The sequence below is a fragment of the Topomyia yanbarensis genome, chromosome 2, assembly GCF_030247195.1.
Source record: "Topomyia yanbarensis strain Yona2022 chromosome 2, ASM3024719v1, whole genome shotgun sequence".
Taxonomy (NCBI): Eukaryota; Metazoa; Arthropoda; class Insecta; order Diptera; family Culicidae; genus Topomyia; species Topomyia yanbarensis.
In genome coordinates, this window is record NC_080671.1 from 298,760,835 (window position 1) to 298,778,631 (window position 17,797).

Genomic DNA, 17,797 nt, shown 5'->3' on the forward strand with positions numbered 1-17,797 from the left:
TAGAATTATTGAACATTAGAAAAACTGCAAAAAATGTATGATTTGTAGCATACAGCAGAAATGATTTTTAAAAATAGGGGGTTTTACGGACAAAATATACCAAAACTCCAACTTCCGCATTCTTCAAGAAACAGATGTATTCTCATACAAAAACTAAGATTGCTCCCTTTAAAAATGTATGAAGTGTAATTTTCTAAAGGCTAGTTCGAAAGTTCTAGCATTTAATGTATTTTCCTCTAATATTTTCCCAAACAGCCAATGGCAAAAACTTCAATTGAAGTGAACGGGAGTCAAACTATGTGGTATTTGGCAAAACAAGCTTTAAAAAAGCTACAAAATAGTTTTAACTGAAAATTATTATTTGTTTATTTATTCCATCTTTGGTGCGGGGCACCACACAGACTATTCCTTAACCTAAAATTATTACAATAGCAATACATACATTTACATACACATCACACAATTATAAACAAAACACACGCTTAATTCAACACTGACAACATTAACCAAGTTAAATATTCGAAAAATAACAATGCTAACAAATCATTAAGGTTCCCACACGCTGAAGTGCTCATGGAATTCCCGAAAACAAATTCCGCGAGGCCAAGTAGTTGGAGACAAAGCTCTACGTTTTAGTTTCATGTCGACCCCAACTTTGAAAGAGATGAACGGCATTGATGCTGCATCCTTCCATTCGGGTACCAACTTTTTTACGTTGACAGCATTACTGCCTAATGACTCCGCTACCATAGAGGCGATTTCATTCTCGCTCACGGTGTTTTTTATTCTTGTGAAGAACAGCCAGCAGAGTGATGAGGCAGAATTTCTTCTCGTCGAAGAGTGCGCAAATCTCGATACGGTACCGGTGCCTTGAAGTATTCTTGTTGGTGACAGATCTGGAGAATTTTCTACTTCCAATGTACTATCTAGACGGACTCGGGATAGCTCGGCGATAGACTCTTGAATGACCACAATCTGTTGTTTAAGTTTGCTTAACTCGTCATGATCGTTTAAAATGTTTTCATCTGTTTGCGATTCTGTGTGAACAGCAACAGAAGGAGCACGGATGGTGAGAAAAGAATCAGCATCGGATATAGCCTGTCTTTTATCCCGAAACGCTCTGAACTGCCTAGCATCGCTCATTATATTTGCGCATGGAGTACACATCCAGAAAATGTTTCGATGTTTATTGCAGCTTAGTGCCTCAGGAACGGTTAATGCAACGCATTCGGCATTGTACTGATCGAAACAAAAACCTTCGCAAACGATAGTATTCTCTCCTGGAGCAAATAAGCCGGCACACTTATTGCAGCTCATCTTTACAGTCTACTAGCAGCAAGCACTGTCTATCGTTTCATTTGCTTCTTCTTGATACAATGCTCGTTCGTTTTGTGCGGAGTCTTGAAAGGTTTCTTGGTTTTCGATGGCGGGGAACAAAAATAGCAATTTAGCGACTAATTTCAGCAAAACTACAGTCAGCCAGTTATTCAATCGGAATGTAGTGCAATTGATACGACATTTAGAGAGCTCAACTTCACTACAAACAACACTAACACTGCAAATTTTACAATATATCACGAGCGACGTACAGGCACACCCAGCAGAACTAGACAATGATCAACATAGGACTTAATTTGGTATAAAATTATTGTAAATTTGAATGGAAGTACGCGAAAAAAAGTAATGTAGCATACTTTTTGAGAAAGAGTCCAATAAAATTTACGGCAGAAAAATTCACATTGAATTTACACAGCAATCAAAGAAGATAGAAATACGATGTTGATGAACGAATGATAGAATAATCACCCTAATTTGGACCCCGCCTTATTTTGGACGCTTTCATACATTTGTATCCTTTACTGACAATTACTCCAAATTCGTTTGGTTTGATGAAGATAATTATATTCTTTGGGTTGTGTTTAAGTCCCAGCATAATTAGTTCATCTCTAATTCCTTTAAATTAGTCAAAATTCACAGTTGAAAAATTGATATCGGAAACGATTCATAATTCCACGATTGCCAACAGAAATCAGGAGAAGTGGTGCACTTTTACATTGGATTTAAGAGTACAAATTTATTGTTTTTAAATTATCTAATAATTTTGTCTCTATTTGGATCTTGCATTTTATGTGTTGGAAATGGTTAGTTTGTGAAGTTTTACTTAGAAGTATTAAATAAATAGTCCAAAATATGTCGTAAAAATAATAGCGTCAAAATATTTCGGACACAGCTAGATTTTCTTTCGTAATAACAGTCTGTTTATCAATTTAGAATAATCAAAATCATCACTTTATCATTCATTTGCGGTGCGGTTGCGGTAAATCCGCGCGGTAAAAGCTCTTTCCCGCACCGCATCTGCGGGAAAAAGTGTCTCACCGCACCGCAGATTTTGCGGTGCGGGTGCGGTAAATACCGCGCGGTTGCGGTAATTACCGCAACCGCGTCGAACCCTAATGCCAAGAACGAATGAGAAGCGCGATTGACAGATCTGTATGCGTACCGCGCAGTGCTACCAAAAGTACAGATTTTTTCTATAAAGCTGCAGATTATTTGAATTGTATAGGTACCAGGCATTGCATTTATCGCTCATATGAGTAAATGCGTCCAGATAATTTGCTACTGCGACATTAAAAACTCACATTTTCACACGAAAAGTTACTGGCACTCACACAACTTCTCCGGATAAATACAACGTGTTATTTCTCCGGATAAATAAAACAGCCGGAGAATGAGCGAATGAGTTTATTACGGTATCCTTTTGGCGCTCGCTGCCTTGCTGTCACTATTCCAAAACACGAAAGAACAAGTCTATCGTACTTCTTTGCCGCCTTTCTTTGAAATTGAATGTATATTTTGACACTTTTATTGATTTCCACGAAATTAAAATATTTTCATCTTCTCCGGTGAGAAGGAAAAAATCAAATTTTATCCGGAAAATTATTTCTCACGCCATTTGTGGAGACGGAGAATTTTGCGACTCATCTTATCTCGGAAAAGTTGGACATCGGATAAGCGCGTGAGTGAGAGAGAATTACAATACCTGAATCTGTAACCAATAGTTACAGATTAAAATGATGTCTAAGGAAACTATAGCATGGTACATATTTTTGGAGATAAAATGGTAAAACAATAGTTTTATTTGACATTTCTAATAAAGTAATGTTGAGAAATCGTATATAGGAAATATAAATTTACAGAAACTGTTTTTCTTTGGTGTGTAATACAAATATATTTTGTAATTTGACTATTCCAAACAAATGATTTGCTAGCGAATGAACTTATAATTGAAACCTTAACAATAGAACAAATGTTTTTTGCGCTAAGAGCTCAGTGTTCTTTACTTATTATTGATGGAAAAATAAAGCGAGATTGGAAAGGTAGATGTATAAAACGTCCAAATTAACCAAACATTTTCAACTATCAAAACGTTTGCATTAACTTTCTTATTGCTGTAAATTTCGGTACAAATTTTCTGAAAAAGTAGTGCGATTTTTTATTCCCGGTAAATAATATAAAATGTGGCATCACTGGTACCAACTTATTTTAGTTTCTCTTTGCCGCTCAGCAGCGAGAGGGGAATGGGTGTCGCAACTCTCCAACGTGCGATGTTGGAGAGTTAGTTTTGTATCACAACAGAGCAGAAACCGAAAAAAACGCGTCGGCCATGTTTAACTCAACAATTTGGTCATCGATGACCAATTGTTGAGCAATGTTGAATTTCGAAACACGCCTAATGATGAACAGTTGCGAGTATCATTGAGAGATTCAGTATTCTCTTCTCTCTTGAATAGTGGTACCTTGTTGCTTGGTTGGTTATTTGGTGGATTTAGTTCACGAACATACAAGCTGTTGAATCATTCAGATTCATTGTGAAATGCTGAAACTGAATATAAAATTCATCTGGCCATATTAGCGTTTTTCAGCATATTTCGCTACGTCAGTTAAGAACATATGGTTTGTGGAGCGGACATAAGGCAACAGGTACCGCTAATTTGATTCTGTTGAGGTTTGAGGGGAAAAATTTAAACTTACGCTCACGATGCTTTATAAATTTGAGGAAATCGTGGATATTCAAACATCGATATGCAGTTTATCAATTTTTTGGATGTTGATTCCTAAGATGACTCAGCCTATATAGGTTCAGTTTATTCTAACATTGTATCTCTACCATACGAATATTTGGAATTTTATAATCGTGAACCAAAACGAAGTGATTATAAGCTTGGTTATAAGTTATTCGCATTTAACAAGGACAATATATGTTTCAAGCTATGATGTACTACATTCTTTTCCTAAATGTTGTGCAGACTGGTTAAATGCTAACAAATATAATATTAACCACAAATTTGATGAGCAAGATCTATGACTCCTGACTAAATTGGATAATACCTACTAAAGGAGCTTTTAAAATATACGGCATATTGTGGAATATTTAATAATCAGAAAATTACTTCGAACTTCGTCTAAAATTGAGCAGGAATAGTAAAATTACACATGCCTTTCAATCTTTGGGAAGAAATTAGTATCCCGCTTCAATGCTTTAATAATCTGAACAGATTAGTTAGCTGCAATTATTCCGAGCTTGGCGAATAAAGTCGCATTCGGAATTTTCTCCAAATGAATCTTGACAGTTGACTTTAATGCCTTTATTCTAAGAGAGATTTTTTTTGCAACCAGGCAACCAATAATGTTTTCAAATTCTTCAATTTGTTAAATGGAAAAAATCACACTTTTTTTTTTCTATTCCATCAACATTACTCATTCAAAATTGGTCAACTGGTTAATAAAAACTTGACATAATTTAACAAATTGCATTCATCTACATTTAAATCAAACATGATTTACGAAATTCATAGTCATGTGAAATTAAAATTAAATCTAAAACATTTTTGATGCTCGTATATGTCAGGAACAGAACACGTAAATTTTTACGATTTTTTCTAATTCTGTGCAATACTGAAAAGCAGATCTTAACCTTTACAGTACCAAGCTAAAATTTTTCTGAAAATTTTGTTTAAATTTTGCTCTCATTTCGTCAATTTTTGACCGAATTGGATGGATTTAAAAGATCTGGAATTTAGTCCAGTTTCTATATACCGAGTAGTGTTCAAATCTGTGGACCGGTTCCGGAACTAATCCGAATTCTCTTGGGGTATATCCGGCATCCCAGTGGGGTTACGGACGAGTTTTGAAGAAACATCCCATAAATTTAAGTAATTGTATTTTGAAATGTGCTACATATGACTATTTCCCATTGATCCTTCACAATAGACATGAATTGGACCAATCTTGGCCACCGGAGAACTGTTCCGGGAGAACCTAAGAAAATGTATATATTTTTCTATCATTCCAGCGATTTGGGTTCATAGCTTTATACGAAATGCGAAGTTCTTCCAATCATACGGTTCTACAGCTACCTCAAGGCCATTCCGGCACCGGTTCCGTACGGATGGACATTTGACGCCATTTTGAAAACCAAGATGGCAGCTTCCGGTTACCACAAAACAGTGAAAACCACCATCAATATGGGTGTTATTTGAAAGAGAACGGTCAACAAAAGCCGGAAATTGATAATTGACGCCATTTTGAAAAGAAATGGGGATTTCCGGTTACCACAAAACAGTGAAAAGCATCATCAATATGGGTGTCATTCGAAAGGGAGTGGTCAATAGAAGACAGAAATTGATTTTTGACGCCATTTTCAAAACCAAGATGGTTTCCGGTTATCACAGTGCAGCGCAAACCGCCACCAATAATGGCGTCATTGTAAAGCGCTAGCGATCAGCCAAAGCCGGAAAATGATTTTTGACGCCAATTCAAAAACCAAAATGGCGGGTTCTTGTTCCAAAGAAACAGTGAAAACCGTCATCAATATGGGTGTCATTAGAAAAGAGATGGTCACTTGAAAACCAAGATGGCGGTTTCCGGTTACCACAACAGTCAAAAGTATTGTCAATATGAGTGTCATTCAAAAGGGGGGGGGGGGGGGGGTTAATAGAAGACAGAAATTGATTTTTTCGACATTTTCTAAGCAAAGATAGCGGCTTCCGGTTTCCACAAGGCAGTGAAAACCACCGTCAATAATGGTGTCATTGTAAAGCGGGTGGTCAGCAAAAGACGAAAATTGGTTGTTTACGCCATTTTGAAAACCTGTTCCAAGGAAACAATGAAAACCATTGTCAGTATGGGTGGCATTTGAAACGGGCTGATCAGTAGAAGACGGGAATTGATGATTGACGCCATTTTGAAAACAAAGATGGCGGCTACCGGTTTCCACAAAACAGTGAAGACTATCATCAAGATGGAAGTCATTTGCGAGTGGATGGTCGGCAGATACGGATATTGATTGACGCCATTTTGGAAAGCAAGATGGTGGTACCACAAAATAGTCAAAATCATCATCGGTATGGGTTTTATTTAGAAATGAACGGTCACCCAAGTAGCAATTTTTCACACCAACAATAAGTATGTGCTGTTGTGACAGACAACTAAGTTTCTTCGTGACTCAAAAGGTACAGATTTAGACTAATTTTCAATATAGTTCAGCGAAACTTTTAAAACTTGCTCCCGTTTCGTAGTCATTACTATGCGAGAATAACCGAATTAAATCATATTGTTGTCAATATGTTGAACGCAGATCTCAACAAGATTAGTTCATTCTTGCCGCTGTTCACATGGGCTATCAATCGGCAATATTATTATAATAATAATTTTCGATTTGGACATATGTATTTTTCCTCGTTCAATACTGCGCATCGTGATCGTGCGTTGCATTGGAGATGTATTTGTTGATTCACGCGTTCGTGGTCGGTGTCGGTGTCGGCTTCATAGTGTGGTATACGTGCAGGTGTGTGGGGCTTCTTCGATGACTTCATCGTTTATGGAGTGATTGCTGGCCTCAATTAAAGCAGTGGATGATATCAAGAAGTTTTGACTCGTGAGCCGCTGCCGAATAATGTGCTGGGGGAACGACGGCGACTGGGATGCCGCGGTTGCCTACTTTTTTCTTTATTTTGTAAGTAAGGGTTTTCCACTACTCGGGTTCTTGTTTGCCCGTCGTACTCTTCTTTTCAGGGCGGCCTAGGTGTTTCTACGGAATTACGGATTTTCGTTTCACAACAAAAAAAAAGGTAAATAAACTAATAGATTTACCGACTTTTATTCCACCAAATCTTCTCTTTGCTGCACTCTGTCGATGAAGTTGATCAGCTGCTTCTGACGATGGCGGGAAGGCGGGCGGTTTCTTCCGACCGGCCGGGAACACAACGGCCGCGTTCTCCTGCTGGTGTCGTTGGCTGCGCCGGCAGCGGTCCTTGACTTTTAGCTAGGGAGGTGAGCTTGGCTCCTTTGTTGGAACCTCCCTGGCGACAATGACCGATCCCCGCGAGAGATCCCAGAAGTCACCGCAGTGTACTTCCCAGGGAGCACCTTTGGCCACCCTGCTTCGCTCTCCTTGAAGCTTAGCTGTGAAGGAGAGCTAGGCTCGTTCGGCTGACCCTTCACAGCGAGAGCGGAAAGGCGTCTTCTGGGTCCTTTATACTTAGCCGGGGAAGCGAGTTGCTCCTTGGCGCTTAGCTTCCTTTTCCGGCGACCCGACACCAAAACACTTGAGTACCCGAACCACGGGTCGGCACTTTTCGAACGGGATTGTCACGCGCACTTCACCGCACTGGTTATTGTGGCTGGAAACTGTCCCGGAAAAACAAAAAAACTCGGGGCGTCTGTTCGATGCCGTGGTCCGTCACTATCTAAAAACCTCGATGGCCGCCTTCTCCACGACACGAAAAAACAAACACCAACACCAAAAAACCGTACCGCCGCGTAGCTATGTGTAGCATATCCAGCACACTTATTGCAGCAAGAGGAGAGCGGTTGCCTATCCAACCCCTTTGTTTCTTGTATACAAACTTAAAACAAAAATGAGTACACCTATCTGATTACACAAAACCGTTCGACGATTGTAAGGACGTGACCCCTATCGGCCTACCCCTGAGTCGATTCCTAGTCCCACCAGGAGTACTTGCTCTAAATTTGAAGCAAATCGGACAAGTCTAGCTACCGGACCAACGTGCCTGAAGTTTGTATGGGATTTTTCGACAATTTATATGAAGAAAACCCACTAGCTCGCATTTTCACCGCTAAGTGGCACAGTATGCATCGAATTATCACTGTAAGTGAAAATAAGAAATATAATTTAATTGTGTACAACTTTGTCGAAGACTGCTAGTCAATTCGGCTTTGTTAAAAGAAGTTATTAAACTTTTAGCGAAGTGATGTCTGAGTCAGTTTTGCATGGGGCCTAGCAGTGCGTGGTAGTGTATCGGTACTAGGTTCTAACAACCTAAACATTTTTGTAGAATAATGGTTAGATTTAGCTGAATAGTATGTTCGGAAGAATTGCACTACATAATACGAGTTATGTCTTGGTTAGAAAATTTTAGTGCCACCTGTGACCGCATAGATGGCGCCAACACTAACTTTTCAACGGAGAGAGATAGAAATTAGGTGTCTTCTACAAATATCACCGGTTCTATTTACTATAGAATCCATTCGAAAAATGGTTTTTGAAGAAAATTGCTCAAGGAGCTTAACTTTTCGCGGCAGTGATGCCAACTATGCGATTTGTTTCAGTTAATTATTAAGTTTTTTTTCTTATTACAAATATTTTAATTTTGAAGATTCTAATGCCATCGTGTTCTGTAGATATTTTTACATAAAAAACACTTATAATCTCAATATAATTTGAGCGCATCCTGAGATGCACTGTTTTGAAGGGAAGAACTCGAATTTTCTCATATAAAAATCCATTTTTATTGGCCAAAATTGAGAAAATCTTCAAACAGTCGTAAAAATTGACCCTGATCTGCTAAAAAGCAACCAAAAACGTAATTTTTCATAATTTCTCGTCTACTTCATGATAAATTATGTGTGAACTTAGAATACTCAAGTTAGTTTTTTTATTGTTGCGCCTGCGATTTTATATGGGAAATAGCGTTTTTTTGCTTCAAAATATCGCTGATTTGCTATTTGGCTGAAAAAATTGGATAGTTGGCAGCACTGCCGCCAATAACTAATATATTTTCTAAACTCCTTGAACAATTTTCTTCAAAACCCATCTTACGGTTTGGTTCTAGAGTAAAAAGAACCGGAAATATGTTCAAAAGGAAATCAAGGGTTTTGACAATTTACCAAAACGGGGGGGGGGGGGGAGGGGGGGTGCTCCCATTGCCCGAGGGGTGATTGAATAGACACAAAAAATTGGGTTTTTATATATTGGCCCTAGATGAGCAATTCCTCCAAATTTGATTCAAATCCGTGAAGGTCGATTACACGTGCCTTGATCACTGCGCGTGGAATGACCCTTACATAGAATACATGGGAATTGAGAGGGACCATCAAGCCACCTGATTGAAACGATTTGGGCAGGAAGAGTGGAGTAGCCAGATTCTTGTTGCTAACATTTCGTGAACATTGCGCAGGATTTTCTCCCCACCTATTGAGGCTACTTTTTATAACAATGGCTTGCATTGTAATTGGCTTATATGGTCTTGTTATTGGAAGCAAAAGCTTCCGTAGTACATGTAAACGAAGTCACTTTCCGACCACGCAATTCCTTTTTGGCCCTTCGTACAGTAGCATGCTGAGTATGGTCAGAGAGTAATGCTTGAACACGTCATGCTTGTCGTGTAAAGAATGCTCAGTGCTATGGAGAATGTTCCTGTTACAAAGGTGGTAGTACCACCGCCACCACTACATCTACTGACCACCCCTTTCAAATGACACCCATACTTATGGTTTTCACTGTTGTTTGTAGTAACTGGAAGCCACCATATTGGTTTTCAAAATGGCGTCAAAAATAACTTTATAACTACCCCTTTCTGATACTTATACTGATGATAGTTTTCGCTGTTTTGCAGTAACAGGAAACCGCAAACTTGGTTTTCAAAACTGCATAAACAATCAATTTCGTACTTCTTCTCACCAATCCCTTTCAAATAACACCTATATTGATGGTAGTTTTCACTGCTTTTTGGAAACCGGCAGCCGCCATCTTGGTTTTCAAATGGCGTCAATCATCAATTTCCGTCTCCTGCTGACACACTCCTTTCAAATGACACCCATATTGGTGACGGTTTTCACTGTTTCTTTGGAACATGAACCCGCCATTTTGGTTTTCGAATTGGCGTCAAAAACCAATTTCCGGCTTTTGCTGATCGCTAGCGCTTTACAATGACGCCATTATTGGTGGTGGTTTGCACTGCACTGTGATAACCGGAAACCGCCATCTTGGTTTTGAAAATGGCGTCAAAAATGATTTTCTGTCTTCTATTGACCACTCCCTTTCGAATGACACCCATATTGATGATGCTTTTCACTGTTTTGTGGTAACCGGAAATCCCCATTTCTTTTCAAAATGGCGTCAATTATCAATTTCCGGCTTTTGTTGACCGTTCTCTTTCAAATAACACCCATATTGATGGTGGTTTTCACTGTTTTGTGGTAACCGGAAGCCGCCATCTTGGTTTTCAAAATGGCGTCAAATGTCCATCCGTACGGAACCGGTGCCGGAATGGCATTGAGGGAGCTGTAGAACCGTATGATTGGAAGAACTTCGCATTTCGTATAAAGTTATGAACCCAAATCGCTGGAATGATAGAAAAATATATACATTTTCTTAGGTTCTCCCGGAACAGTTCTCCGGTGGCCAAGATTGGTTCAATTCATGTCTATTGTGAAGGATCAATGGGAAATAGTCATATGTAGCACATTTCAAAATACAATTACTTAAATTTATGGGATGTTTCTTCAAAACTCGCCCGTCACCCCACTGGGATGCCGGATATACCCCAAGAGAATTCGGATTAATTCCGGAACCGGTCCACGGATTTGAACACTACTCTGTATATAGAAACTGGACTAAATTCCAGATCTTTTAAAGCCGGTTCCATCCAAATCGGTCAAAAATTGACGAAATGAGAGCAAAATTTAAACAAAATTTTCAGAAAAAATTTAGCTTGGTACTGTAAAGGTTAAAAAAATTGATATCGCTACGTGAACTATAAAGAAAATTTATTGAATTGAATTTTATTCATGCCCGCTGCGATGAATGAAGTTTTTGGTTCGTTTCCCTCGTCATTCGTGCTCCCGACGCAGCGCATTCAAGTTCGGACACGTTCTGTTGCAGAAGCAAAATGAAATTTGTTTCTATGGTATAGCTCTGAGAGGGATTATTGAGCAAAAGTGCACCAGATATAGATTACGCAGTTCACTTAAGCTCGAAAATATAGAAGATGATAACTTCTGCCCTCAAACTGTCCACATAATAACAAATGAATGCTTTGGTTGGTGAACGAATTTATATTTCCTCTGCACTCAAGCTTTCGATTCTGCATGAAATTTCAGTCAGTTGGAAGGTGAATGAATGAGGGAGGCGTTGAATCTGAATGTCGGTTTCGGTAAATACAAACAGAAATAGATAACTGATTTTGAAATCTCGTAGCACTTTTTGGGATTTTTCCAAAAAACACCATTTTCACGTGAAATTTTTGTAACAAATTCATAACATTAATATGAAAATTTTGACGAAAAAATGGAATCGTTCAATGACACGGCAGTTAAATTACGAACAAGTCAAAAATAAAGTTTTGAAATCGATTAAAAACTTTTTCGGCAATCGTAGTCATCGTAGATAATCGCGTTTAAAGTTTCAAGTATCAGCCACGCCTCCATAAGGGACAAGATGAAAAACGCTATAACTTTGCGTCCACTGCTGCAATCTCTATAAAAATTTGAGATAACATTCTTAAGAACCAAAACTTTACGATAGAAGAATAAAAAATTTCAACATATGTAATCCCTTAACGCAAATTCATGAATTACGGAATATTTTCTATGAGGAAAGGATTTTTCGCTCCAAACTTTTAAAATTAGCTGATGGGTCCAAACAAATATAAAAATATAAAAAAAATTAAGAACCAAACGGAACACGTTATTAATAATTGTTGAATTTGGCGCTTGTTGAAGTCTCCCCATGTTCCCCTAACCCTGTTTGTATTTTCACAATTCGACAGATTCAAAAGGTTGAAGACAAAACTAAAAACCTGTTTTAATCCACCTAGCGGTGCAATTGTGCCTTTCTCATTTCTCTAAACTATGGCACGGAGGCTTTTTATGTTCAACATAATTGTGGAAATGTCCATTACATTCTTAGTACACTTTGCACTTATACACAATGGCATGCCAGCCACGAACTTGATGAGCTACGTGTCGACGGTGAAACACTTGAAACAAAAAAATATCATACTCCATTAGCCTAATCAGCATTAGATCAATGTTATCTGCTTGCTAACTCATTTTGTCATGCGGGGATGGGTATGTGAGGAGGGCGAAAGTCCCATGAACGAACGACTCCCCAGCTTAAATTGGTATGCTTTGTAATATAGTGGTGGTTTAAAGATGATGGGGTTGAAAGGGAGGGGTATGAGGTGGTGGTCTGAGGGGTGATTTAAGGAGATTTTTAAAGGAGGGGAGTGAACAGTAGAGGGGGATCTCTCGGCCTTCCGGGCCGGGATTAGGTTGACGTTTTTCAGAGTGATTGCATAACCTTTCTATATGAGAAAGGCAAAAATGTGCAAAATCCAAAAAAGTGAATCTTTGTCAAATTTTTTTCGTGTTTGCATCAAATCTCGACGTTTTATGCACCTTGAATACATTTAGCATCAAAAATAAAAAATTCTATTTTTAATTTTTCCTATAGTTTTTATGAGAAATTTCTGTGTGGCCGCACTCTGAAACCCGTAGTTCCGGAACCAGAATTCCGATCGATCCAAAATTCAATAGCAGCCGATGGGAAGGTTGCACCTTTCATTTGAGACTATGTTTGGGCAAATCGGTCCTGCCATCTCTGAGAAAAATGAGTGACATTATTTGACACATACGCACATACATACACACACATACACACACACATACACACACATACACACACACATACATACACACATACACACACACACATACAGACTTTTTCCGATCTTGACGAACTGAGTCGAATGGGATATGACACTCGGCCCTCCGGGCCGGGATTAGGTTGACGTTTTTCAGAGTGATTGCATAACCTTTCTATATGAGAAAGGCAAAAATGTGCAAAATCCAAAAAAGTGAATCTTCGTCAAATTTTTTTCGTGTTTGCATCAAATCTTGACGTTTTATGCACCTTGAATACATTTAGCATCAAAAATAAAAATTCTATTTTTAATTTTTCCTATAGTTTTTATGAGAAATTTCTGTGTGGCCGCACTCTGAAACCCATAATTCCGGAACCAGAATTCCGATCGATCCAAAATTCAATAGCAGCCGATGGGAAGGTTGCACCTTTCATTTGAGACTAAGTTTGGGCAAATCGGTCCAGCCATCTCTGAGAAAAATGAATGACATTATTTGACACATACGCACATACATACACACACACATACACACACACATGCACACACATACACATACACATACATACACACATACAGACTTTTTCCGATCTCGACGAACTGAGTCGAAGGGGATATCCCTCCGGGCCGGGATTAGGTTGACGTTTTTCAGAGTGATTGCATAACCTTTCTGTATGAGAAAGGCAAAAATGTGCAAAATCCAAAAAAGTGAATCTTCGTCAAATTTTTTTTCGTGTTTGCATCAAATCTCGACGTTTTATGCACCTTGAATACATTTAGCATCAAAAATAAAAATTCTATTTTTAATTTTTCCTATAGTTTTTATGAGAAATTTCTGTGTGGCCGCACTCTGAAACCCGTAATTCCGGAACCAGAATTCCGATCGATCCAAAATTCAATAGCAGCCGATGGGAAGGTTGCACCTTTCATTTGAGACTAAGTTTGGGCAAATCGGTCCAGCCATCTCTGAGAAAAATGAGTGACATTATTTGACACATACGCACATACATACACACACACATACACACACATACACACACATACATACACACATACACACACACATACAGACTTTTTCCGATCTCGACGAACTGAGTCGAATGGGGTATGACACTCGGCCCTCCGGGCCGGGATTAGGTTGACGTTTTTCAGAGTGATTGCATAACCTTTCTATATGAGAAAGGCAAAAGAGCATATGAAAAGCGCACAGAACATGTACCTACCTCGAATAAAAATAATAAAAGACAACAAACACATTCTCGTTATGAGCGCTGTTCTCCGGGGCAGCTGGGCGGGTGGCATCATTTTTCGCACCTACATTCGCACCCAGCAAACAAAGAGAATCTAGGTGCCTATGTACAGCTTGTTATGGAGAACGAATGGTGCACAGCGGTTGATATCTCTTCGAATGGGAGAGAGAATGAGCAACGAGTACTATTACGCTATGCTTATATACCTACACTATAGATCAGTAATAGTTCACCAGCCTCGGTGGTGGTGAACCAAAGCCGTCAACTCCGCAGCTCAGTGGTGAATGGTTCAATGAGTGGTATATTCGTGAAGCGAAGAACGAATGAATAGTGTTCGTTTTTTTTCAGGCGATTCGTTTTCCAAGATCTGCTCCTCACCTTTTGTACCAACAGATGACAAATATCCAAATGATACATTTCATTCTTATAACTAAACAAATTATCATTAACATAAACATAATAAATCTAATGTTTTAACTAATGCTACTAATGCAAGGATCCTCAAATCAATCGTTTTAAGACATCGCGAGACAGGTGATAATCGAAAACATTGGAACAACGGTTAAATAGACGACACACACTGGTGAATGGTTCATTGTAGGCGTAATAGTTTCTGTCACGAGGGATTCGCAAAAATTAATGAGACGGCGGATGTCGAAATCCAGAAGCTGAAGAAGAGCTGGGCAATCAATTCTTGATTGAATTAGATCAGCAATGAAAACTGCTTTTGAAACATCTCGACGAACCGACAGCAGATCGAGGGCGATAAGCAGACAGCGGTCCTGATAGCTTTAGCGGGTCCCTCCAAGGTAAATTACGAAGAGCAAAGCGAACAAATTTACGCTGAATAGCTTCTATGCGCTGGATGTCAATTTGGTAATGAGGTAACCAAACAGTAGCATATTCGAGAGTAGAGCGAACTAAGGCACAATACAGCGCCTTTAAGCAATCGACATCGACGAAATGTTTAGTAACACGAAAAATGAATCCTAAAAGCTTTGAGGCCTTGGAAAAAACATATTCTATGTGATCCTTAAAGCTAAGTTTAGGATCTAAAATAACTCCTAAGTTCCTCACAGAAGTTTCTCGCTTGAGAACAGTTTGCGAAATTTTGTAGTCGTATGTAATTAATGAGCGTTTGCAGGTGAAAGAGATGGCTGAAGCATTTAATAGCATTCTATTTATCTTACACTAACTGTTTCTGTAGGGATTCTGCATCTTCAAGATTTTTATCTAGGAGGTATAGTTTGCAGTCATCAGCAAAAGATAGCTTCAAACAGCCTATTGCAAAGTTTATTCATTAAGATAGAGCAGAAATATGAAGGGTCCTAGATGCCCTGAGGAACACCAGAGCTGACTGCGAAAGGAGATGTAGTCTCCATTTTTACTGTCGTTTCGCGACCAGTCAAATATGACTGAAGTCAATTCAGAAATGATCCACTGAAACCGAGCCTATTCAGTTTTGCTACAGTTATTTGATGGTTAATTTGGCCAAAAGCCGCGGTGAAATCGGTTCTTGTAATGATTTCAAAATAAAAGAAGTGCATGATACTAGATTCGTGGAAGTTGATCGATTAGGCATAAAGCCGTGTTGAGTTTCCGGTATGTAGTTCGAGAAATTATTGGCAATAAAATCCAGAACTATTAACTCAAACAGCTTAGACACGGCACATAATGCAATTCTGCGGTAATTAGAAATATCGGTTTTAATCCCCTTTTTGAAGCCTGGGAAGATATACGATTTTTTCCACGAAACGGGGAAAGTTTCTGACTGTAGAGAGGTATTGAAGAGCATTGCTAAAGGTACGAGAATATTATTTGAACAGTTTTTCAGTACTATGGATGGAATACCATCAGGTCCAGCGTTCGACGAGCGTAATTGGAGGATGAGAGCCAATAGGAGAACGAAGAGAGACGTTGAAACCTGTTCATTGGTTAAGGTTTCATCGGACAGAACACTGCTGAAGAGTGTTCGGAACAAGTTGCATATATCAGGCAAGGCTGATGATTCAACTCCTTCGAGTGACATGTGAATTGGCAGTGCAGTTTCCTTTCTCTGTTCGTTGTCGTGGTTCCAGAAGCTTTTGGGGTCGGTTCTAAGATTATTCTGGATACGACGTAGGTAGGCAGAGTGGAGTGTTCTGTTCAGACGTTTAGATGTTGAGGTGTAAATAGTGCGCTCTCAATTGGAGAGAGGGCTGCTTCGTAAATTTGTATAGGGCGCGCCGTTTTGCACGTTTATAGCCTTTCAAGGTTGCATTAGACCAAGGTGGATGGATAGGCTCACGTCTGGTTTTCTTTGGTTCGAACTTACCGATTTCATACAGTAATATGTGCGTCCATAACATAGCAGCCGAGTTAGAATCGTGATTAGATAATAGAAAGCCCCAATACAATGATGACAAAAATTGATCATCAAATCGTACTTTTCATTTTTAAAATCGTAGTAAGTTATTTCAGCAATGTGCTCGAAAACGGCAGGTGTGTATTCATAGATGCTAACTTCAAACTGATGGTGATGACGACAAATTTTGACAAGCGAAGAAGATTCAACGGTAGTTGAACACGAGTTTGTAAGTTCATGACTATCAAAGCACATATCAAGCAGACGATTGATACTGTTACAATTATCGTTTAGTTGAACAAGACCAGCGATGTTATAAAGGTCAAGAAGCCGCCAGGTCGATGAAGTTATTGCAGAACATTTCGCGGTAATTGTTTACTTTAGGTTCTACTTCCCTTGTAAGCGGAAAACATGCTTTTCTTTTAAAAATATGCTAGTTTAATGTTGTAGATTCTCAAAAAAAGGGGCGGAATGCGAAAATTATAATAATTCATTAATAAGTTTAAAAATAAGTTGTACCTACTAATCTTGCTCGTATGGTTATTGTGCTCTCGAAAGTAAGGGTTTTGGCGAAGCTAGCTTAATGCGGCTATGCCGCATAACCGAGTCCAAGGATCCGCCGGACGAGGTAGCCTTGTTACTTGTCATCGGATTCGCAAGCAAACCTGTGATCCACTCGTTTGCCCGGTATACTCGAACATAGGGGCTATCCCTAGTTTTAAGCATACGAATGAAACGATGTGGCGTAGCCACATTAGGCAGCGGCAATATTTTATTTTTTGTCAATGAATACTATCCTATTGTTACTGAATAAGACATTGTTTAATGCCTAATGTGGCTACGCCACATCGATTTTTTCTAGTGCTATCCGACTTCGCTGCCGCTCAGTCGGACTTAAACTAGGGATAGCCCCTATGTTTGAGTACACCGGGCAAACGAGTGGATCACAGGTTTGCTTGCGATTCCGATGTTGGGAAATTACCGAGCTGAATTATTAAGCGTTTTTTTTTTCAAAAAGACATATCTGCAATGAGTTACTCTCTTTGTTGACTTTCTATTCTGTTAATAATTCGGTCACTTTAACATTTATCCCTGAACTTTTTGCATAAAATGCTAGTTAAAACCACAGTCTTTCGATCTGTACTGTGAAATAAGTGAAAAGTGTTATAGTGACGCCGTAAAAATCGAAAGAGAAAGTAAACAAAGAGAGTAACTCATTGCAGATATGTCTTTTTGAAAAAAATGCTCAAGAATTGAGT